This window comes from Borostomias antarcticus, assembly GCF_949987555.1.
Source record: "Borostomias antarcticus genome assembly, chromosome: 24".
Taxonomy (NCBI): domain Eukaryota; kingdom Metazoa; phylum Chordata; class Actinopteri; order Stomiiformes; family Stomiidae; genus Borostomias; species Borostomias antarcticus.
This window is the reverse complement of record NC_140257.1, coordinates 15,510,276-15,535,082: the sequence shown is the minus strand read 5'-3', so window position 1 is coordinate 15,535,082 and position 24,807 is coordinate 15,510,276. Positions and strand designations below refer to the sequence as shown.

The following is a 24,807-nucleotide window of genomic DNA, read 5'->3' as shown; positions in this document are numbered from 1 at the left end:
TTTCACACACACACACACACACACACACATACAGATTACAACAATAAACCTTTAGCTACAGTACGTACCTCTGGTCATCAGGTCGTGTTTCCTACACATCTCCCTTATGCAAAGAAAATTCCCCCATATATTAACTGTCAATATATTATAGTATGTAAAATATATGGAGGAAATATACAGAATAATATATGATACATACATAATATATTGAATAATACATAAGGAATTGCCACTTTTCATATATTGCAGTATATTGGAAAATATAGCCACTAGTTTCTTATACATGGAAATGTATTATTTGATATATTACATTATATTTTCCAATATATCGCTATATTTAGACTCAAAAGGGCTCCTCTGGGGTGAAAAGGGACAAGCAGGAAGTGAAGGAAAACCCACTCCCCACCACTTGTCTCCTCACTGACAAAAACCACCTCGACCGAACTGAGCACGGAAGCCAGCTGATCAGTCATTAATGGTTCTTTTTCTTCTTGTTCCTTGGCTCCCATCGCATAGGCTTACACCCCCCCCCCCCCCCCCATACACACACACCAGATAGACCTACACCCCCCCCCCCCTACACACACACACCAGATAGACCTACACCCCCCCTACACACACACACCAGATAGACCTACACCCCCCCATACACACACACCAGATAGACCTACAGTACACCCCCCCCATACACACACACCAGATAGGCCTACACCCCCCCCCCCCATACACACACACACCAGATAGACCTACACCCCCCCATACACACACACCAGATAGACCTACACCCCCCCATACACACACACACACACCAGATAGACCTACACCCCCCCTACACACACACACCAGATAGACCTACACCCCCCCATACACACACACCAGATAGACCTACACCCCCCCATACACACACACACACACACCAGATAGACCTACACCCCCTCCCTACACACACACACCAGATAGACCTACACCCCCCCCTACACACACACACACACACCAGATAGACCTACACCCCCTCCCTACACACACACACCAGATAGACCTACACCCCCCTACACACACACCAGATAGACCTACACCCCCCTACACACACACCAGATAGACCTACACCCCCTCCCTACACACACACACACCAGATAGACCTACACCCCCTCCCTACACACACACACCAGATAGACCTACACCCCCCCCTACACACACACACACACCAGATAGACCTACACCCCCCCATACACACACACCAGATAGACCTACACCTCCCCCCCCATATACACACACCAGATAGACCTACACCCCCCCCTACACACACACACCAGATAGACCTACACCCCCCCATACACACACACACACACCAGATAGACCTACACCCCCCCCCCCCATATACACACACACCAGATAGACCTACACCTCCCCCTCAGATAGACCTACACCCCCCCCCTCAGATAGACCTACACCCCCCCTCAGATAGACCTACACCCCCCTCAGATAGACCTACACCCCCCCCTCAGATAGACCTACACCCCCCCCAGATAGACCTACACCCCCCCCCCCCAGATAGACCTACACCCCCCCCCCCGATAGACCTACACCCCCCCCCCCAGATAGACCTACACCCCCCCCCCCAGATAGACCTACACCCCCCCCCCAGATAGGCCTACACCCCCCCCTCAGATAGACCTACACCCCCCCCTCAGATAGACCTACCCCCCCCCCCCTCAGATAGTCCTACACCCCCCCCCCCTCAGATAGTCCTACACCCCCCTCAGATAGACCTACACCCCCCCCCTCAAACAGGCCTACACCCCCCCCAGATAGACCTACACCCCCCCCAGATAGACCTACACCCCCCCTCAAACAGGCCTACACCCCCCCCCTCAAACAGGCCTACACCCCCCCCAGATAGACCTACACCTCCAAGGTTTTATTTTTTGGCACCTAAATCTGAGGAGAGACCGAGGCTGTTTTCACAGCGGGAGTAACAGCTGACTGTTTACATTAGCTGGAAACAGCGCTGAGCAGCAGGCTAGAATGTTTACATTTCAATAGATTGTGTCTACAAAACCATCTCTCATTTCTACACTTCTAAATTACATTTCCCAGTGGAAATTAGAACTAACTCCTTCAGATTATCGAAGCCAAGGTTTTGTTTTACTAGGAGTAACAGCTGACTGACATTAGCTGCAAACAGCGCTGACCAACAGGCTCAATAGAATCCTTATGTGACACTCACAATTGTGTGGTCACAATTTAGGGTTTAATGTGTTTGATTAGTTGTTCTTGAAGAGCCATATTTATTTGGGGTTGTTTTTAATGAATGCTGTAGTTTGTACCCTGCGCCACCAGAGAGCGCTATGGTTCCCTATAGGCTCTGTGCACCAGCTCCACTACTTCCTGAGAGTCACTTGGCAACTTTATTTCCTGTCCTATATGATTGGCTTAAGTGATTAATCAGGTGTGCGGAAGACCCAGCGCACACCTGATTAATCACTTAATCCAATCATATTGGACAGGAAATAAAGTTGCCAAGTGACTTTCAGGAAGTAGTGAAGCTGGTGCACAGACCCTTTTAGAGTGAGGCGCGAGGCTGTTTCCTCAGACGACTGACAGCCTGTTAAAACGATCATCTAACGTCTCCTGTCTTATTCTTCCTTCTGTATAAAACAGGTATGTAAAGTCACCAAGCATGTCAGAACTAAGTAGGAACCGTGAATGTATGTATTTAGCTTGTGAACTACAGAGTTCTGGGTCATTAAGTCGAGCATAATCATTAGTTTGTTCAAGGGAAAAGATCGCTAGCTTCTTTAGCTTCGTAGCTAACTAGCCAGATAGCCTAGCTGGCTTCCCTCACGTAACGGCAGCTACTGGCCATTGTACTGTATCCCAGTTGAGGGAATGGTTACTCACACCATTATTAAGTATTTATTTTGTTTCATTTTGGCTCCTGGACTCATTGGGTTCATTTTGTGGCTACAGTAAGAAGGTATGAATGTGTATAAGGTTAAAGTTAGATACGGTTTTATTGAACGTTTTTGAGCTGAGCGACGGTTGAGAGGAGTGTAGCCGACATCACCATGGTAACACAGCCAGTTAGTTATGGTGGCTTCTAGCCTACCCAGTTACATGTGTCAGGTTTTGCTTGTGTTAACTGTTTAGTATATAAAGGTTTTTTTCTTTGGCATACAGTAGGCTGGTTTATTCTGAATATATTGCATTGTAGTTGTTGTTGTTGCTTGGCAACCCTTTTGTTAGGGGAACTATTTTGCTCGGCGGAATTGAGGGAATGAGGCTTCGTTTGTTAATATTTTACATTGCTGTGTGTTTATTTTACACTAATACCTGTAGTAACCGTTGTATAAAAGCAATAAACCACGAGAAGCCGTGTGTTATAGTGATTTTATAACAGCTAGGGGCGTTTTAGGCACTCCGCTTCGCGTCGTGCCTAACAACGCCCCCTAGCTGTTATAAAATCACTATAACACATGGCCTCTCGTGGTTTATTGCTTAAATATAACGCTAAGAAAAGTAAGATCATGATTGTCAGGAGTAGAGAAGACAGACACTCAACCTTTCCTGACTTCTATCTGTCTGGCTCTGTGCTCAGTGAATGTAGTGACATCACATATCTGGGTCATATCATCTCCAATGACCTGTCTGATGACAAGGACATCTTTAGGCAGCGTCAGAAGCTGTATGCTCAAGGGAACATGCTGTGTCGCAAGTTCAGCATGTGCTCAAATAATGTAAAGATCTCACTCTTTAAAGCGTACTGTACACCGTTGTATACTGCCCACCTGTGGTGTCGACATAAGCGAGGCAGCATCAGAAGGCTCACTGTGGCTTTTTACTGGCCTATTAGGTACCCTAAATCATGTTTGCCCATATCTGTGGTGCGGTTTAAAATAGTAGGCTTATTCATCTTGATGGTGATGTTTTAGAACGACACCATGCGGGACAGACAGTTGGCATATTCGTGAAAACATTCACATACCCTGATAGTTATTAATTATTATCAAGTCTCATCATAATACGGGAGATATCGTGAGGGAATGGATGAAGGACTTAAAACTAACTGATTGTAAGGACAATATATCGTAACATTTGGACTGAATTTGAGTATTGAATAGAGATATTATTGAAAAGAAAAGGGCAGGAGTGCTGGGAAGTTCAGACAGGTGTGATCAAGGTGATATGTGGTCGGGAACACAAAAGACTGAGCTGGGGAGTCTACCAACACGTATAGCGGCATATCTCAATATATATCTTATATAGCTATAGCTCAATAAAAATTGTACTTTTTGCTAGTTACTTTTCTTTCAACGAGATACTATTATTATTTGAGGTGTCTATTCTTGTGTAGGGTTATGATTTGCAGTGTCTACTTATTTGGGGGAACCTGTAAACATGGAATACAGTGAAATTCCTCCTACGAAATTATCCGATTGTCTGATTAACTATAGTATTGAGGAAAAATAGCTGTATTTTCAGAGAAATGTATTGGTTTAATCTGATCCTGTTAGCTATTTCTAATTATGATGATTAGCCCCTGAGTGTGGCTGTCAGCCGGAGTTTCTGTAAGAAACTGTCTCGCTTCCATAGACTTATGAGATAAAGATGACATTCCATGGTTGGTACATTCTGTGGACAACAGCAATTGTTGTGGTTAGAGATAGAGGCCTGGTCGCTGAGACGGCGTAGGTTATCTTGACCTCACAAGGCCAGAAGTCACATGAGGGAACAGACCAGTACGATCGGGGAAGAAGGGGGGTGGAACGCCCCCGAACCATAAGCTCAGATGCTTTGATTTGGGCCAGACAGCCATACAGATAGGTCAGCTGAGCACTAGACTATATGCCCTTTTGATTGTCGCTCAAATCCCGTGTTGGAGATTCATTTGGAATACATCAGAACAAAGGGACACTGGACTGTGTGGTATTTGTCTTTTATTAAAATCAAAACACAACAGAGCTGAATAAGGACAATAATAAATAAAAGACAACAAAAGTCAACAGTATACAATAAGATACTATGTAGCACAAACTCGTAAATCATCTGTTTGAATGTTATAAGCTGAAGTGAACACAGCGTTACAATGTAACCCTATTCCTATAGTTTTTTTTTCTCAAAGGCCTCCGGATCTATCTATTACACTAGAACGCATCTCCGGATTTCAAGCACCAAAACGTGGCCCCGAACGTATCGATCTGCCTCCAGAAAAACTCAGTAGTGTAATCCAGTCCTAAGGCTATGACTATGACTTCTCTCCTGTATGAACACACTGGTGTGTCTTTAACTCTCCTGACGTAGTGAAGTTCTTCCCACACTGGTCACAGTGGTATGGCTTCTCTCCTGTATGAACACGCTGGTGTATCTTTAAATGTTCTGACCTAGTGAAGTTCTTTCCACACTGGTCACAGTGGTATGGCTTCTCTCCTGTATGAACACGCTGGTGTGTCTTTAAATCTCCTGACGTAGTGAAGTTCTTCCCACACTGGTCACAGTGGTATGGCTTCTCTCCTGTATGAACACGCTGGTGTGTCTTTAAGTGTATTAACTGAGTGAAGTTCTTCCCACACTGGTCACAGTGGTATGGCTTCTCTCCTGTATGAACACGCTGGTGTGTCTTCAACTCTCCTGACGTAGTGAAGTTCTTCCCACACTGGTCACAGTGGTATGGCTTCTCTCCTGTATGAAAACGCTGGTGTGTCTTTAACTCTCCTGACATAGTGAAGTTCTTCCCACACTGGTCACAGTGGTATGGCTTCTCTCCTGTATGAACACGCTGGTGTGTCTTTAACTCTCCTGACGTAGTGAAGTTCTTCCCACACTGGTCACAGTGGTATGGCTTCTCTCCTGTATGAACACGCTGGTGTATCTTTAAATGTTCTGACCTAGTGAAGTTCTTTCCGCACTGGTCACAGTGGTATGGCTTCCCTCCTGTATGAACACGCTGGTGTGTCTTAAAATATCCTGACGTAGTGAAGTTCTTTCCACACTGGTCACAGTGGTATGGCTTCTCTCCTGTATGAACACGCTGGTGTGTCTTTAAATCTCCTGACGTAGTGAAGTTCTTTCCACACTGGTCACAGTGGTATGGCTTCTCTCCTGTATGAACACGCTGGTGTGTCTTTAAATGGCCTGACCTAGTGAAGTTCTTCCCACACTGGTCACAGTGGTATGGCTTCTCTCCTGTATGAACACGCTGGTGTGTCTTTAAATCTCCTGACGTAGTGAAGTTCTTTCCACACAGGACACAGGGGTATGGCTTCTCTCCTGTATGAACACGCTGGTGTGTCTTTAAGTTTGTTGACTGAATGAAGTTCTTTCCACACTGGTCACAGTGGTATGGCTTCTCTCCTGTATGAACACGCTGGTGTGTCTTTAAATGGCCTGACCTAGTGAAGTTCTTCCCACACTGGTCACAGTGGTATGGCTTCTCTCCTCTATGAAAACGCTGGTGTGTCTTTAACTCTCCTGACGTAGTGAAGTTCTTCCCACACTGGTCACAGTGGTACAGTCTTGGCTTGTCTGTGTCTCTCCGTCTCTGGGTGGGAGCTCGGGTGAGGGGGGTGTTGGAGGTGGTGATAGGGAGTGATTGAGAGGAGGAGGAGGAGAGAATCTCTGGTCTGATCTCTCTGCTCGAGAGACGAGAGAGAGAGACGTAGAGGTTGTCATGGCTCCTCTTGAGGTGCTTGTTGAGGTAGATCTGGGAAGTGTGGGTGAATGGGCACACAGAGCAGGAGAACACCTGAGTCTGGGACAAGTCTGACATCACTCCTTGGAGAGTGAAAGAGAAAGAGACAAACATTAAAAAGGATTCTCACACCTGTATTACAAGTGCAAATACTGTATAGAGTGTTTATACGTATGTAACTAGTGGGGGGCGAAACATGACGACACCACAACTTCAGATTGAGGACAGGAGAGAGAAAGATATGTAAGAGGTTCCTCTGGCTGAGCTCGAGTGAAGGAGAGCGACAGAGGAGAGAGGAGTGAGAAAAAGAAAAGAGGAGAAAGGAGAGAAAACAAGCATGAATACGTTGAAGCCCACGTCAATAGCTACCTTAGATAACTAGCCATGTTCCATGGCAACTAACAGCTTTCCATTTTGTTCAGAGCAAGCGTGCCTGCCTAATATTGGCAATTTGCGTGCCGCACAACAGCGATTTGCACAGGCACCATTGCAGTTCATGACACAGCGCCCTCTGTATCGTTGCATCCATGAGTGTCCTGAATTTCACGTTGTATGAAGACGTCTTGGCTGCTGGCTGGCACCATGGGAAAAAGACAGAGGAGAGGACAGAGGGAAGGCCAGTAGAGGAGAGCTACTTGGACAGCGGTTACTATTATGACCAGCAGACCTCTGGTTCTTTCAGCTTGAAGGAAAGAGGTGGATGAGAGAGAGATGGAGGAGAAGACAGGGAAGAAAAGTTGAGGACAGATACCTCTAGCGGTGCTCTTTTTGTCCCAGAAGTAGTTGAAGGAGATGCTCTTGTATCTGTACTCCTGTCCGTACCAGACCAGCAGCTCCTCCACAACAGCCAGCAGCAGCGAAACAGGATCCCTCCACGGTACTGAAACGCTACCAGGTTCTGCTCTTCCTCAGTATGGGCACAGTTCACATACCTGGGGGAGAGTGGAGGTGGTTTCATAAAAACAAACAGGTGAGGGAGGGAGAGACGGGAGGAATGAAGAAGGAGAGGGAGGGAGAAAACCAAGTGGGTGAGATGTAGGGACTGACTATGGAGGGAGGGAGGGAGGGAGGGAGGGAAACTTTCAAGACTGGAGTGATGGTTTATTTTAAGTGAGAGCAGCAGAATAGATTCTAGAATTCTGAGAAATGAGCATGTGTTCATATTTCTTCACCTGATTGTAACGCCTAATTATTCTACAGTTTACACGTGCAAAGATGGGAGCGTCCCTGACACGATCTCTAAAAAGCCTGCCTATTGTTGTCCTGTTTAATTGTTCATGAAGTCTTTCCCTTAACATAGCCTTTTTATTTGCATCTGATTGTTTATAGGCCTCTGGATTAATTTCTAGTTGCTTCTCTATGAACTTCCTTCTGTTAGTTCTATCACAGTCCCTTACCATCTCTGGATCCTGCTGTTTCTGTCTCTCTAGTGACATGCTGTTCAACATTATGCTCATCTCTGGTTGCGTGTGCATCTCTCTCCATCTGTTTCTGCCTAGACGTATGCTTCCTAAGAGCTTCTTTATCTCTGGTTGCTTGTGCGTCTGTATCTATCTGTGTAGCTCTGCTGGCTGTTTAGTTCTGTCTGCTTGTGCGTCCCTCTCTGGGGTTGTTTTGTCCCTCTGGTACTTTCTCTTTTACTGTCTCTTCTCTTTTCTCAGTAAATCCATGTCATAGTTGGACTGACAAGTAATGGATTGAGATGCTACGAGGCTGTAATTGATTTCCTTTTCACAAGTTTTGCTAATGTCTTAACGGTTCGGCTACAGGGGTAGTGTACTACTTAGGACATTTAGTCCCATTTGTTGTCCGTCTACCATGAACCTGAAACACAGAGACCATAATTTAATTGATCGTTTCAGTATTGGGCTAGCTGCAGTTTTTCTGCAAGCTCTCACTGGGCTACAATGGAAGTCAATGGGCCACCTGTAAATAAGTTGGAAAACTATGATAATTGTGCTTTTCTGAGACAGGAAAGCGCAGGAAGCACAGGGTGTAATCTTACCAGTCTCATTATGCTCTCTTGTGAAATGTATCACAATCCGAATATTTGTAGGTGTCTGGCATGATTTGCACATAGTCCTCCGCGGGAACAAAACAAGCACCAGGGGAATGCTTATGTCCAAGCCATGCCAAACAAGTAAAAATATTGGGATTACGATACATTTCACAGGAGAGCATATTGAGACTGGTAAGTTTACACCCTGTGCTTCCCATCTCAGTAAAGCCCATTTTCACTAACACAAATCCCCATCTATCCATCCATCCATCCATCCATCCATCCATCCAAGTAAGTATGAATGGATAACTGTCTGTATGTCTTCTATATTTTACTTCAATTCAAAGGGCTTTAATGGCATGGGAAACATACATTTACAATGCCAAAGCAAACATCCCAAAAGGTCACAGAAATGTTACGGTTGAATCGAATTAATAAGTGTAATATTTACAAATGTATTTAAATTAATTTAAATGGTAACTTTAAAGTTTGTATGTACAGTGTGTATATGTATAGTGATCAGTGTGGTGTGCAGGGATACTGATTGAAGAGTTTCAATCGTGGAACCAAACCAACCAGCTATCTGATCAATCGTGTCCAAATCCAAATTCACTAGAGCACTTTAAAGTGCTCGGGAATAAAAATGCGTGAACCTCCCCCTGACAGAAGTATATCCACCAAATCGATAATAATCATTTTAATAAGGTGTTAATTAGAAAATAACGCGTTCCGTTTTCGAGTCAGCACAGGTTGTGGCCTCTAGTTTTGCTCATGAATTACGTTATACGGCCATGATCTCCACTTAATGTCACCAGCGAAATAAAGAAGTGAACGCACGCAGCAACGACCAGCAACAGCGAAATGACCTGAAAACTGACCGCATGTCGGCATGTTAGCTCCACGCGCTTCCCTCTCAGCATGGTCATACTAAACAGCTTGCTGAAATCCGAAAAGATTAATAAACTATTCTGTTTTCGATTCAAATGTGTAGCTGTATGACCCTCCCCTGGACTCAAATTAAAAAGAACAGTAACCTTCTCCTAGACTCAAATTCAAAAACAGTCGTCTAACCCTCCCTTGGACATTGGAAGTTCACTTCCTGAACCGAAGCCCCAAACGGCTGCGCTCTAATCTTTCAAAAATAAAAAACAACATACAACTTACCGAATTGAGGATTGTCGTAGCCTACAGTGAAAGGCTAGTGAGTAGGTTGTGATGGAAACGTTTCTTTACTCAAAAAGAATAAAGAGCTCGTCTCTTGTTTTCTTCAGATGGATAAAAAAAATATTTGCAATGGGGAATCTTTACAGGCGTGACAAACAATGTTCAACTGCGAAAAGTTTCCAAGGTAGAGAGAGAGACAAATTACCCTTACACACTTTTAGTCGTGACTGCTAGTCTTTTCAATGCTCTTAACCAATCGGTGAAAGCCGGGAACAATGACGCGATTCACTGTTCAGATCCGGTCTAGAGCCCGCCTCCTGAGACCGGAAAATACCTGACCCCCTCTTCTGGATATGTAATTGTAATATCTTGTACTATATTACATAATCAGGGTCGGGCAGCGGCGTAACCATTTACTGACGTTTACTGATATACTTTGGGAAAGTGCATTACAGGGCATGGCCATCACTGACTAACTAACACTGCACTGCTATATCTACCTAGGTGATTACTGTAACAAGTAGTAGTGCTTAGGTGAACCTCTGTTGCCACCTACTGGACATTGTTAAGAACACATAACCCAACCATAGCATATAGTACAGTAATGGTAGTGACCAGTTCTGACATTACTATGACATTATTATTCTGACATGCATTATGCGTGACCTCTTCATTTATGTGAGGTCTTATATTGAATGTCCAGTGCTGACCATGTTCCTCCTTGTTTTCCAAAGATAAAAAGGTACAGTCTCTTCTTGTTCTTTAGTCCTGGATCTGGACCAGGGCTACTTCTTTCCATTCATTTGAATATGAGAGGTGTGAACACAAGACTACTGATGACCACTTCAACCAGACAATACGTAGACTAGATGGTTCCCAAGTGTGAATGTGTCTGCTCTCCAACTTCAGCGCTATTGAAAAGCTGAAGGCCTCCTCATTGGAACTATAAGTGCCAACGGTCTAAATCACCAGCAATTGAAACTGTCTTCTTAGGTACCTGGATCTGGAGGAGAAAGAAAGGGAGCAGAGTTCAAGGACTATGCAAACACCTTCCCAGTCCAGTCCGCCTCCCCCTGCTGTTGGCTGTAGCCCTGGTTCTGGACCCGGACTCGGAACTGAATGGTTGATTGATCTGAAAATAAAATGACCTAATATTGGTATAATAACTTGTATGTAGACTATGATTGGTTAGTCAAATAAAGGGAATTATTTGTTTTGTTTTTTCTTGGGTGGACTCAATCTCATTTGGGTCCCTAAATTGAGCATCAGTCATCAAAACTTTGATTATAGCTTTAGGAGAGCATAATCAATCTTGCTAGAGATAAAAGCAATGAATTAAAATGGATTTAATAAGGATTTGTGCCTATTATTATTTCTCTCAGACTCAATACCTGCAGCCCATAGATTACATGTTCTATAGGGTGTGTTAGGGTACTTATTTTCCAAAGTATGGTACAATGAGGACTTGGGGCGGGTAAAAGGATCCATGATCCGTTTTCATTTGCGTTTATGGTCTTCTAACGTTAGACTAGTCAAGATCCTGCAGTAGCCTATTCATATCTGCCTGGTTAGATTTCTATCTGATGTTGGCTAGCTAATGTAAGCTGGTGGTGTTATTAGCAAGCTGGCTGGATTTGGACCTGATCCAGGGCTCTTGTTCTTGTGCTTTCCATTCATTTCAGTATGAGAGGTGTGAACGGCCTATTGGTGGTATTTGGCGCAGCTGCACTGTGTCATGAGTTCATTTTCATTGATGAAGCTGGATTTAATCTATCTAAAACCAGGCGTCAGGGCCCAGATGGGGGAAATATCACCTTGTGTTCCTGGAAGAAGAATCAGTGTTTTGTGGTGTGTGGGAGCAGGTCTGTGAGATTCAAGAATGTTAAATTGGGGGAGGGGGAGAGCCCTTTCCACTAGCCCAGAGAGATTAGGAGGAGGTCTTAAAATGAGGTCATTTTGGCTGAAGTATGAGACTCATTGTTTTCTGACCACACATTTGTACTCTGATATCCCTGCTCTGGAGATCGACATACCTTGTGAGCTCACAATAAAATCATTTAAACATGCCTTGGTTTACGGAATATAATTACTAGATTTATTATCACCCTGCAAAAACCTAGATATGGCCTTTGAGGGCTGAAAACATTTTCAAGAGGTTCCTACATCTGCAAGGAGTTCTCCATCACCATGCCACCCTAGGTCCATCCAGCACTGCACACATGATCACGTTCTGAGGGGGCGACAGCAGCTCAGGAGGTAGAGTAGCCGTCTGGGAGCCTCCAGTTCAATTCCAGCTATCTGCTCTGCTTCGTTGAAATGTTCTTGAGCAAGATGCTTATTTATCCCAAAGAGCAGGCTAATACCAGCTGGCCACCTTTGGTGAGTGAATGAGAGAATATATTGTAAAGCGCTCTATGCTATAGAAGTGCACTCCACTCACCATGAGATATCTGGTGCTCTATATTATGCAGTTGTCCAGGATGGAGCAGAGAAGCCCAGGTTTGTTGTCATGTGGGATAATGTTAGTTTCCACCGGGCTGCTCTGGTCTGGGACTGGTTCACCAACCACCATACATAACTTCACAGGTGGATACACCGTTACCCCCTTACTCCCCATTCCTCAGTCCCATTGAGGAATTATTTTCAGCTTGGCGTTGGAAGGTCTATGAACACTAACCAGAAACCTGCATGACTCTCCCTGGGAGCAATGGAAGAGGCATGCAGAGACACTGAGGGGGGGTCAGTCCAGGGTTGGATACTGAGGGGGGGTCAGTCCAGGGTTGGATACTGAGGAGGGGTCAGTCCAGGGTTGGATACTGAGGAGGGGTCAGTCCAGGGTTGGATACTGAGGAGGGGGTCAGTCCAGGGTTGGATACTGAGGGGGGGTCAGTCCAGGGTTGGATACTGAGGGGGGGTCAGTCCAGGGTTGGATACTGAGGGGGGGTCAGTCCAGGGTTGGATACTGAGGGGGGGTCAGTCCAGGGTTGGATACTGAGGTGGGGTCAGTCCAGGGTTGGATACTGAGGTGGGGTCAGTCCAGGGTTGGATACTGGGGGGGGGGTCAGTCCAGGGTTGGATACTGAGGGGGGGTCAGTCCAGGGTTGGATACTGAGGTGGGGTCAGTCCAGGGTTGGATACTGAGGTGGGGTCAGTCCAGGGTTGGATACTGAGGCAGGAACACAAATGAACACACTCTCTACAGTACCTCTCGCAGGTTTTACAATGTTTATTAAAAAGGTTAATGAAAAAAAAAAAAACATTCTGAAAAGTTAGAGTTTAAAATGCCATCCAACCAACGCCAACAGTCACCAACAAATACATTTACATCCCAGTTTGTGTTCCATGTGTGGAGCGCATCCCCTGCTTTTAAAATAATCTCAAATCCAAAAAAGATACCCTACTTATTCCACCATTTCATCTACTTCGTGTTGCAGTATTTTTGAGAAGAGGGAATCCTTTTTGTCGCTCCCTTCCTCTTTCGCTGTTGGCGTTGTTGACCTGCAGTTCTATGATGCTACCACAAGAGGCAGTGGTCCCAGAACATCAAAAGAAAAAGACTGCACACATTTTCCAGGTCAGCTGTGGCCGAATGGATAGTGTGATGGCTAATGACGTGGTCAGACGTCTTCAAAGTTCTTTGTTCTGTAGTTGTAGTCAAATCAATGAGGCACTGGAAACACTCAGAGTCCGATGCAACAGGCTTTATTGCTTGTTCAGCAGTACAGGCAACAAGACCGGTGGGCTCTCGAGAAGACACACACTCAAACTGACTGATGTCGCTCCTTATATACTTTCTTCGGGCTATCCCCGCCCTTCTAGCTTGACCACAACCCATTTTTTAAAACACACCCCTAAGTTGGCACGATTCTAATGGTGTATTAACATATACATTGCAAGTGCTTCCCCCTAGTGGTAAGAGTTCCCGTGTAATTCTAATGGTGTTTTAAAACTGTATTGTAAGTGCTTCCCCCTGGTGGTGGGTGAGCTGATTCACAGTTTAAATACACCATTAACTTCGTCCTTGAACCAGTCCAATTTTTAAAAAAACGACAAGACTCCCTTGTACGTCATGTGCACCAGGTTGTCAAACAAACCCCGCCTTCAGTAGATAAGACTTGATTGAATAGCACTTAACCGCTTGTGTCAATTTGATTGATCATTCATAGAGGGTGCAACAACATATTCCTCTCGTTTTAGACATTCTTTAGATAAGAAACCATCTGCTTAGATAAGAAACCTTCTGCTTAATCTCTAGTACATTCCTATCTGAGCCTTTTAATCCTTAGTGCAGATGCCACTATTCTGCTGATCATTCTGCACATTCTTGTTTGTTCTGTTTGCATCAAAACTTTCTCGTTTCAGCTTAAACTCTTTTATTCAAAGACATGTGTAATAACATCTTAATTAGAACAAAGGGTTGGGTCTAATTAGGGCTTAATATAATTAATTCACGACACTAACCAATATGTTTTGAGCTGTTATGAAGTATAAAAGACAGTGTGGTTGAATTGCAAGTCAGAGTTTTTCCTGATCTGGCCTGGGGATGCTGCTTCTGCTGCAGCAGTATAATATCGATGTGTTATGATCTATCTATCTGTCTGTCTGTCTGTCTGTCTGTCTGTCTGTCTGTCTGTCTGTCTGTCTGTCTGTCTGTCTGCCTGCCTGCATGAACATCGAGGTGGGCGGGGGCTCCAACCCGCAGACATACCACTTGCTACATTGAGCAGCTACTCATGTTTCTGCGCGTCATTGTTCCCGGCTTTCACCGGACTTTCAAAAGAAGTAGGCCGGAGTCAAATATCCGTGACTAAAAGTGTATATAAAGTGTGTTTAATCCGACTCTCTCTACCCTGGGACCGTTTCTCTGTTTGTCACGCCTGTAAAGATTTGAAATATCTATTTAGGCTATCCATCTGAAGAAAACAAGAGACAAGCTCTTTATTCTTTTTGAGTATAACGTTTCCATACCCCTTATGTTTTTTTTCAGGTGGAAATAATTACATTTGTCACTGCTCGGCCTAGGACTGGACTAGACACCCCTGGGTGGCAGATCTCTGATCAGAATTGCTTGTACTACATGCCTGTGAATGTTCATAAAGATTATAGATAGAAATAAATTTGGTCTGAAAAAAAAACCCGCCATACATACCCCTTATAGTTTTTTTCAGGTGGAAATAATTACATTTGTCACTGCTCGGCCTAGGAATGGACTAGACACCCATGAGTGGCAGATCTCTGATCAGAATTGCTTGTACTACATGCCTGTGAATGTTCATGAAGATTATAGATAGAAGACTGTTGACCCCTCCCCCTTCTCTGTTGACAACTCGAGTCAGAAGAGAGGAGTCACGATCCCAGAGCACAGCTGCAAGAAGGGCGGTGGGGAGTTCGGCTACTCAGACGTTGGACAGACTTTTCGGTTCGTATCGGACACTAAAAAGAGTCGTTGAAAAAGATTTGTTTTGAGATTTGTTGTCTCAAGTCAGGTCTCAGTGCAAATATTAAGATACAAGTGCACATATTTATTGTAAGTTCTCAAATCGAATCTACAACTTGTCGAGTTTTGTCCTTAATAGGTCAGGGTACAAATATAGACTGTTGACCCCTCCCCCTTCTCTGTTGACAACTCGAGTCGATCCCAGAGCACAGCTGCAAGAAGGGCGGTGGGGAGTTCGGCTACTCAGACTGTTCGGTTCGTATCGGACACTAAAAAGAGTCGTTCAACAAGATTTGTTAGTTCATTTTCGCCCATTACTGATCAAAACAAGAAACAAGCTCTTTATTCTTTTCGAGTAAACAAAGGTTCCCCTACTCACCAGCCGTTCAGTAGGCTACGCCTTCAATTCGGTAAGTTATTTCGTTGTTATTTTCTATATTCTATTAACATTGACCACCCACTATGTTTTGGGGCAGTGGGTCTTCTAGCCAAGCGATTTCCGTTTCAAAAACAGAATATGATTAACAAAAAATGAAAGATTATTTGATTTTAATTTTAAAATTTAAAGTAGGAAAACGAGAATCAAGTCATTTTTCGTTTTCCCCACTTGTCTCGGGTATGAACAAACATCAAAATCACTCAAATTTGTATATATATTACCAATAGCTCTATATGTATAATTCTAAGTGACTTGAACAGCACGTGCAAGCACATGTGCGAGAAAGATGGACGACCTGGAGCCTAGCCTCGCGTCACCAGTCTCACCTCGGGGAGGAGAGCCTGGTGTCTTTTTACTAACCTGCCTTAAGCCCGCCCCTTCCGGCTCGAGCCTGTAGAGCCCATAGATATGAACACGAGATGACTCGTAATGGATTGAGTGGCGCAAAATACGGTCGCCATATTGGTCCGGTACCGCTGTCACGTGACAACCGCTCTCCTCAGCAGTTTCAGTCAGTAAAAGTAACCCTGCATCAAGAGATAACTCTAGAAGATAAGTAGAAACAAATATTTTTGTCTTTGAACTATCCATAACAGTCAAATAACATAAATAATAAATAAATAAAATAAAAATTTACAAAGTGCAAAACAGCAGCATCCAACAGTTTTAGTTGTATCTATCAGCTAACAACTATGTATTTATCATCGTTCACTTAAAAGAGCCGGCACATACAGCTGTATCGTTCGCGACCGACCCATCACTAGTTTACTCGCGGAGCTCCGTACGGGACCAAGATGGCGGCCGCATTTTTCGTCTGGCAGCAATCAAATCAACGGCAATGCGGCGTCTAGTGTATATGTCTATGGTAGAGCCTGCCTCCTACTTCCGCTTGCTTTATTTAAATCGATGGAAGAAAAGGACATACCTGAATAAATATTTCAAGAAGTCATGGAAGACGTGTGCCGGATACATAATATCACACATTTGAAGCCACTGCAGCGTCTTAGCCTCCGAAATTATAGATACAACAACTGTTCTTTTTCCGGTCCAAACCGGAAGATTGTGCAATGTGTCATCCTAGGCGCTTCCCCTCTAGACCGGCGAAACAACTGCGAAAGAGACAGGCCCCAGACTAACTTGGAGCCTTATGTTCTCTTTAGAGAGACCAGGCGTCTCAGCCTTCTGGCAAATTGTATCTGGTCGTAAGAAAGGAGAATCAGATCCAGATGACTGCAGTCTGTGATCGGTGTTTCAACTTTTGTCCATTTCTACTGTAACACACGTAGCACAGGCCTAAATTGGCTTCAAGCCAGACGCTAAGAGTCTCCTGTGTACTGGTGTACCAGGGCACAGTGTCTCCTATGTACCTGTATGCCAATTTTCTACAAGATGAGGTATTACAATAACAGAATACTGGTATTTAGGGAGTTATCCGACAGACACACACCGACACACAAACATGCACAAGAATTTGCTTCGCTGAAAGGAAACATCTGGATTCTGGATTAATGCAATTTTCTTAATTTCTGATAAGGGAATGAAACATAGGAATAACGTCACAATGAGATAATTAATGGAAAACACCTCTTCATATAATCAGATGATATTCTGTTTCAGCTCAGTTCATGCTAGACAATTGGAGAGTGAACTCATCACAACTGCAGTGTGATGTTGATGCCAGAGATTCAATAAAGTATTGAAACTTGCATCGACGGATCTGATTCTTCTTCCTTACGACCAGAAACTAAAATTCACCACATTTCCTTATCAAAAATTAGAACAATCCATTAATCCAGATGTTTCCTTCCTTTACCCAAATTCTGTCTGCCTGTTTGTGTGTCAGTGTGTGTGGCGGATAACTCCCTAAAACCAGTATCCTGTTATTGAGATACCCTATTCTCTAGAAACGAAACTTGGCATAAAGTTATCTAGGAGAGGCACTGAACTTCGTCCTTGAAGCACTGTGTCCTGGTTTAAACCCAATTTAGGCCTCTGTGCTTTCACTGTGTATCTAATGATGTTACAGTAAGAATGGACAAAAGTTGAAACATAATTATACTATATGTGATATAGCCTACATGTGATTACTATGGTCAAAACATACTACAGCCTGAAAGAAACATGAAGTTGGACAAAATCTGCTCGATATTCCAGGTTAGTTGACTATACCTGTCCAAGTAATAATGTTGCAAATATTTTGCGAAACATTAGCTATAAAGTAGGCTAGTCTACGTTCGGACTGTAGGTCAACACAAAGTCAATCTAGCATAGGCCAGAGGCCATTCTAGGTGCTGACTTCATGCGACTTCATAACAATGACGCAGAGACACTTGGGAAGTGAGTGGCCTAGCGTAGCCTAATACGTTTAGGGGTTGGTAATTGTTACGGGCCTGTAAGTATAGCCTAACCTGTGCCTCATTTTTACTTGTAGCGCATGTTTGTCTCTTACTGTAACTGCACTACCAATTTAAATGTTATTTTTGTGGGTGAAGGCCAACACTGTATATTACAGACCACAGGAAGCTTTCCAGCAGCTGACGGGCGGTTTAGTATAAGTTGACACCCGGTTGCCATTATGAAGTTTATGGGGCCTCAGCTGTGCCTTCTACAAGTGATGCAGCACCCCGAACGCCAGATTAGCATTTTCAAGAGCTGAATCCACTGCTCCCAGTGGTGGTTCATGCAAGATTCATCAAACTTTTAATGGTCTGTGGTGAGCTTATCATACACTATGAAACATTGGTTAATAGCCTAGTCATTTACATTGATATTTAGCAACAAGGTGTACAGTACTGGTTGTTTCATTTGCATAATGTATTGATATGTCTACTCTAGATCTGTACAGATGGCTTATGACCTGCGTGATGCGAAACCTATTCACAGTCAGACTGTTGTGATCGGCTTCAAAGAAGCAGAGGCAAAAGTTCCTGGAATGGTGGCCAAAGTAATAGGCTACTGTAAGAGATATAACTTCACAGAGAGAGGAGTGGGAGTGGGGGAAAAAGTTTAAGGTGTGGAAATAAACGTGCAGACTGATAAACGAGAAGAGATTAAGTTTACTATTCCTTCTAATAACACTCACTAGTGTTATACTACTATTAAGACCAAAGTACATGGCTTTCCACCATTTATCTTCTGACTTTGCATTTTAAAATAAAAATCAAATAATCTTTCATTTTTTATTCATCATATTCTGTTTTTGAAATGGAAATCGATTGGCTAGAAGATCCACAGACCCTGGTCGGCTTGGTTCCAGGTTTAAAAGATTTTCTGAAACGTCAATGGAGTGAATGAAGACAGAATTCACTTCCTGGACCTTACCGTTCCAATTAGTGGGGTGAAATAAGGACTGGCCCAACTAACATGCTTTTTACCGACTACATTTAATAACACAGGGAGAGAAATAGATACAGTAGATGCATACATACATACATACATACATACATACATACATACATACATACATACATACATACATACATACATACATACATACATACATACATGCATATATAGATACACATTCACTAGACAGAGAGACTGATATATAGACATGGAGAAAAATTGACAAGTGTTATTGTTAGGCTAAATCACCTTTCTTGTTACATTACATATTATAGCCCATAGGAAAATAATATCCAAGATGTAACTCTGTATTAATTGTTTTTCTGTGATACAATCTAGTGTTGATAATGATGTTGTTTTTGTGTGTGTGTTCTTACAGGCACCGCAGTCACTGCACACAGAAAGAGGAAGGAAGCGTTTACCACCAACTCCAGGTAATTTTATTGCACCATATACAGTAGGCATATCATAGATATTACGGGCCACCATGCCTAATGTTTGGGTAAACTTTGAGCGCCCCCCTGACTTTAAGGCCAGCCTTAACAATGCCTAACAATCCCTGTCCTTGGAATTCCCTTATCCAAATCTGGAGAAACCAGCCAGGATTTTAGGAGTCTTTTGTTGTTATTTTTCATGTTGAAGAATAGAGCGCAACCTTGACCGCCCACTATGTTTTGAGCTTCGATTCAGGAAGTGAATTTCGCCTACACTCCTTCCATAAAATCCTTATATAAAGAGATTTAAGCCTGGAGCCAAGCCAACCAGCTATCGGATTAATCGTGACCTCAACACATTTGATAAATAAAAACGTGTCGCATGCTGCGGTCTCTATAGACGGACTTGGTCACGATTAATCAGATAGCTGGTTGGCTATCGGAGACACGAGTCAGGAATTTGGGACTCTTTCTGGTCCATTACTCTAACTCAGGTTCCACATGTAGTCACTGAAGTTAAGAGACTTGCTTTGAGTGGGAGACACAAAGAAAATGCCACTAAGCTGAGATATCTGGTGTCTGATGCCCAAGAGAAGCCCACATTGGCTGATGGTTCCTAGCAGGACATTGCTGAGGTCTGGGGTTACCTGATGTTCTAAAGAGGGAAGTGGAGTATCTAGGTGGACCAGATAATAACAACCTGGCTCAGCTCTTTGCTATTAAGGTTAGGACTGTCACACAAATTATGCATGGCAGTAAGGGAGAGTGGTCTGAATGTAACATGCTCCCGGAGGATTTAGAGGTCCCAGCCCTGTTTGTCTTCCAGGTCCCTCTTAATAGAAGTCATAATGAGACTAATATAGTTTGAGCTGGCTAAGAGACAGGATAAGGACCCAGGAGGTGCACAACCTGGACACATAGTCCAGTTTCTACTTGTGTTGTTTGTACTATCTCAAGTCAATCGGTCCTGACCCATACTGCTAATGTTTTGGTCATTCAGCTAGTCAGATTTGACACTAATTTGCAGAAAGATTCTTATTTTATTCATGAAATGCTTTCACCTGAAATTGCAAGATGACCAGTAGAGGTTGAATGGTGTAGCTAATCAAGGTAGTATGAGAGCAGGACACTACTATGCCGTTGTTGGTAAAAATGTAGTCCCATACAAGCCTGGCTACACACATGATGCAATCATGAATAAAATACTCAACTAGAAAACTGCAGTACAGGACTGTCACTTGCAATCTACAAAGTAGCGTGAGACAATGATGCTCATTTGAACAATAAGAGAGGTGACCGTCTATTATGCAATTCGCCTGCAATTTTTGCTGCACAGTTATTTTATGTCATCTGAACAGATCATTTGATCGGCCAAATAGGAACAACCGATTGAACTATTTACAATGAATATCGGCTATATCCCTACAACCTACTGAACAAATAGTGGAATACTCACATTATTCAAACACATCCTATATTGCATATCACATAGCATATGCACTCCTGGGACTTTCACCAGCAAATAAGAAATGAAACAGGTCTACTTTGTTTTACTTCTCTCTCCTCTGTCGCTCTACCTCACTTGAGCTCAGCCAGAGGAACACCTTTTACATACCTTTCTCTCTCCTGTCTTCAATCTGAGGTTGTGATGTTGTGTTCCGCCCTCTAGCTACATACGATCACTCTATACAGCATTTGAACTTGAACTAGACAAAATGTGAGAATCCTTTTGAATGTTCTGTCTCTCTTTCTCTCTCCCAGGAGTGTTGTCAGAGTTGCCCCAGTTCTCCTGCTCCGAGTGCCTACTCTCCAACACCTCCCAGATGTACCTCCACAAGCACATCAAGAGGAGCCATGACAACCTATATGTCTCTCTGCTGAGGAACAGAGATTAGACCTGAGATTCTCTCCTCGTCCTCTTCTTGATCACCACCTCCAACACTCCTCTCACTCCAGCTTCCACCCGGAGAAAGAGTGGCGCGGACAAGCCAAGATCGTACCACTGTAACAAGTGTGGGAAGAACTTCAGTCAGTTAGGAAACCTAAAAACACACCAGTGTGTTCATACAGGAGAGATGCCATACCAGTGTGGGAAGAACTTCAGTCAGTCAGGACCGTTAAAGGAACACCAGCGTGTTCATACGGGAGAGAAACCATACCACTGTGACCATTGTGGGAAAAACTTCAATAGGTCAGGAAATTTAAATACACACCAGCATGTTCATACAGGAGAGAAGCCATACCACTGTGACCAGTGTGGGAAGAACTTCACTACGTCAGGAGAGTTGAAGACACACCAGCGTGTTCATACAGGAGAGAAGCCATACCACTGTGACCAGTGTGGGAAGAACTTCACTACGTCAGGAGAGTTGAAGACACACCAGCGTGTTCATACAGGAGAGAAGCCATACCACTGTGACCAGTGTGGGAAGAACTTCACTGAGTTAATACACTTAAAGATACACCAGCGTGTTCATACAGGAGAGAAACCATACCACTGTGACCAGTGTGAGAAGAACTTCACTACGTCAGGAGAGTTGAAGACGCACCAGCATGTTCATACAGGAGAGAAGCCATACCACTGTGACCAGTGTGGGAAGAACTTCACTACGTCAGGAGAGTTGAAGACACACCAGCATGTTCATACAGGAGAAAAGCCATACCACTGTGACCAGTGTGGGAAGAACTTCACTCAGTTCATAAACTTAAAGAGACACCAGCGTGTTCATACAGGAGAGAAACCATACCACTGTGACCAGTGTGGAAATAACTTCACTACGTCAGGAGATTTAAATATACACCAGCGTTTTCATACAGGTGAGAAGCCATACCACTGTGACCAGTGTGGGAAGAACTTCACTACGTCAGGAGATTTAAATATACACCAGCGTGTTCATACAGGAGAGAAGCCATACCACTGTGACCAGTGTGGGAAGAACTTCACTCAGTTCATAAACTTAAAGACACACCAGCGTGTTCATACAGGAGAGAAGCCATACCACTGTGACCAGTGTGGGGAGAACTTCACTCAGTTCATAAACTTAAAGACACACCAGCGTGTTCATACAGGAGAGAAGCCATACCACTGTGACCAGTGTGGGAAGAACTTCACTAGAGTGGACAGTCTAAGGACACACCGGCGTGTTCATAGAGGAGAGAAGCCATACCACTGTGACCAGTGTGAGAAAAACTTCACTACGTCAGGAGAGTTGAAGACACACCAGCATGTTCATACAGGAGAGAAGCCATACCACTGTGACCAGTGTGGGAAGAACTTCACTCAGTTCATAAACTTAAAGACACACCAGCGTGTTCATACAGGAGAGAAGCCATACCACTGTGACCAGTGTGGGAAGAACTTCACTCAGTTAATACACTTAAAGATGCACCAGCGTGTTCATACAGGAGAGAAACCATACCACTGTGACCAGTGTGAGAAGAACTTCACTACGTCAGGAGAGTTAAAGACACACCAGCGTGTTCATACAGGAGAAAAACCATACCACTGTGACCAGTGTGGGAAGAACTTCACTAGAGTGGACAATCTAAGGACACACCGGCGTGTTCATACAGGAGAGCAACCATACCACTGTGACCAGTGTGAGAAAAACTTCACTACGTCAGGAGAGTTGAAGACACACCAGCGTGTTCATACAGGAGAGAAGCCATACCACTGTGACCAGTGTGGGAAGAACTTCACTACGTCAGGAGAGTTGAAGACACACCAGCGTGTTCATACAGGAGAGAAGCCATACCACTGTGACCAGTGTGGGAAGAACTTCACTACGTCAGGAGAGTTGAAGACACACCAGCGTGTTCATACAGGAGAGAAGCCATACCACTGTGACCAGTGTGGGAAGAACTTCACTACGTCAGGAGAGTTGAAGACACACCAGCGTGTTCATACAGGAGAGAAGCCATACCACTGTGACCAGTGTGGGAAGAACTTCACTCAGTTAATACACTTAAAGATACACCAGCGTGTTCATACAGGAGAGAAACCATACCACTGTGACCAGTGTGAGAAGAACTTCACTACGTCAGGAGAGTTGAAGAGACACCAGCATGTTCATACAGGAGAGAAGCCATACCACTGTGACCAGTGTGGGAAGAACTTCACGCATTTAATACACTTAAAGATGCACCAGCGTGTTCATACAGGAGAGAAGCCATACCACTGTGTCCAGTGTGGAAAGAACTTCACTACGTCAGGAGATTTAAATATACACCAGCGTGTTCATACAGGAGAGAAGCCATACCACTGTGTCCAGTGTGGAAAGAACTTCACTACGTCAGTAAATTTAAAGACACACCAGCGTGTTCATACAGGAGAGAAGCCATACCACTGTGACCAGTGTGGGAAGAACTTCACTCAGTTCACAAGCTTAAAGACACACCAGCGTGTTCATACAGGAGAGAAGCCATACCACTGTGACCAGTGTGGGAAGAACTTCACTAGAGTGGACAGTCTAAGGACACACTGGCGTGTTCATACAGGAGAGAAGCCATACCACTGTGACCAGTGTGAGAAAAACTTCACTACGTCAGGAGAGTTGAAGATACACCAGCGTGTTCATACAGGAGAGAAGCCATACCACTGTGACCAGTGTGGGAAGAACTTCACTAGAGTGGACAGTCTAAGGACACACCAGCGTGTTCATACAGGAGAGAAGCCATACCACTGTGACCAGTGTGGGAAGAACTTCACTCAGTTCACAAGCTTAAAGACACACCAGCGTGTTCATACAGGAGAGAAGCCATACCACTGTGACCAGTGTGAGAAACACTTCACTACGTCAGGAGAGTTAAAGACACACCAGCGTGTTCATACAGGAGAGAAGCCATACCACTGTGACCAGTGTGGGAAGAACTTCACTCAGTTAATAAACTTAAAGATACACCAGCGTGTTCATACAGGAGAGAAGCCATACCACTGTGACCAGTGTGGGAAGAACTTCACTAGAGTGGACAGTCTAAGGACACACCAGCGTGTTCATACAGGAGAGAAACCATACCACTGTGACCAGTGTGGGAAGAACTTCACTCAGTTAATAAACTTAAAGATACACCAGCGTGTTCATACAGGAGAGAAGCCATACCACTGTGACCAGTGTGGAAAGAACTTCACTACGTCAGGGAAGTTAAATATACACCAACGTGTTCATACAGGAGAGAAGCCATACCACTGTGACCAGTGTGAAAAGAACTTCACTACGTCAGGAGAGTTGAAGACACACCAGCGTGTTCATACAGGAGAGAAGCCATACCACTGTGACCAGTGTGGGAAGAACTTCACTAAGT

At 44.0% G+C, this 24,807-nt stretch overlaps 1 long non-coding RNA gene across 1 annotated transcript; it reads left to right on the top strand.

The window, feature by feature from the left end:
* The first annotated feature begins 15,523 nt into the window (after window positions 1-15,523).
* LOC311325308 lies at window positions 15,524-21,771 on the top strand. Its single transcript, XR_014631007.1, has 3 exons — window positions 15,524-15,698; window positions 19,452-19,506; window positions 21,268-21,771. It is a non-coding gene; the product is annotated as an uncharacterized lncRNA (long non-coding RNA).
* The last annotated feature ends 3,036 nt before the right edge of the window (window positions 21,772-24,807 follow it).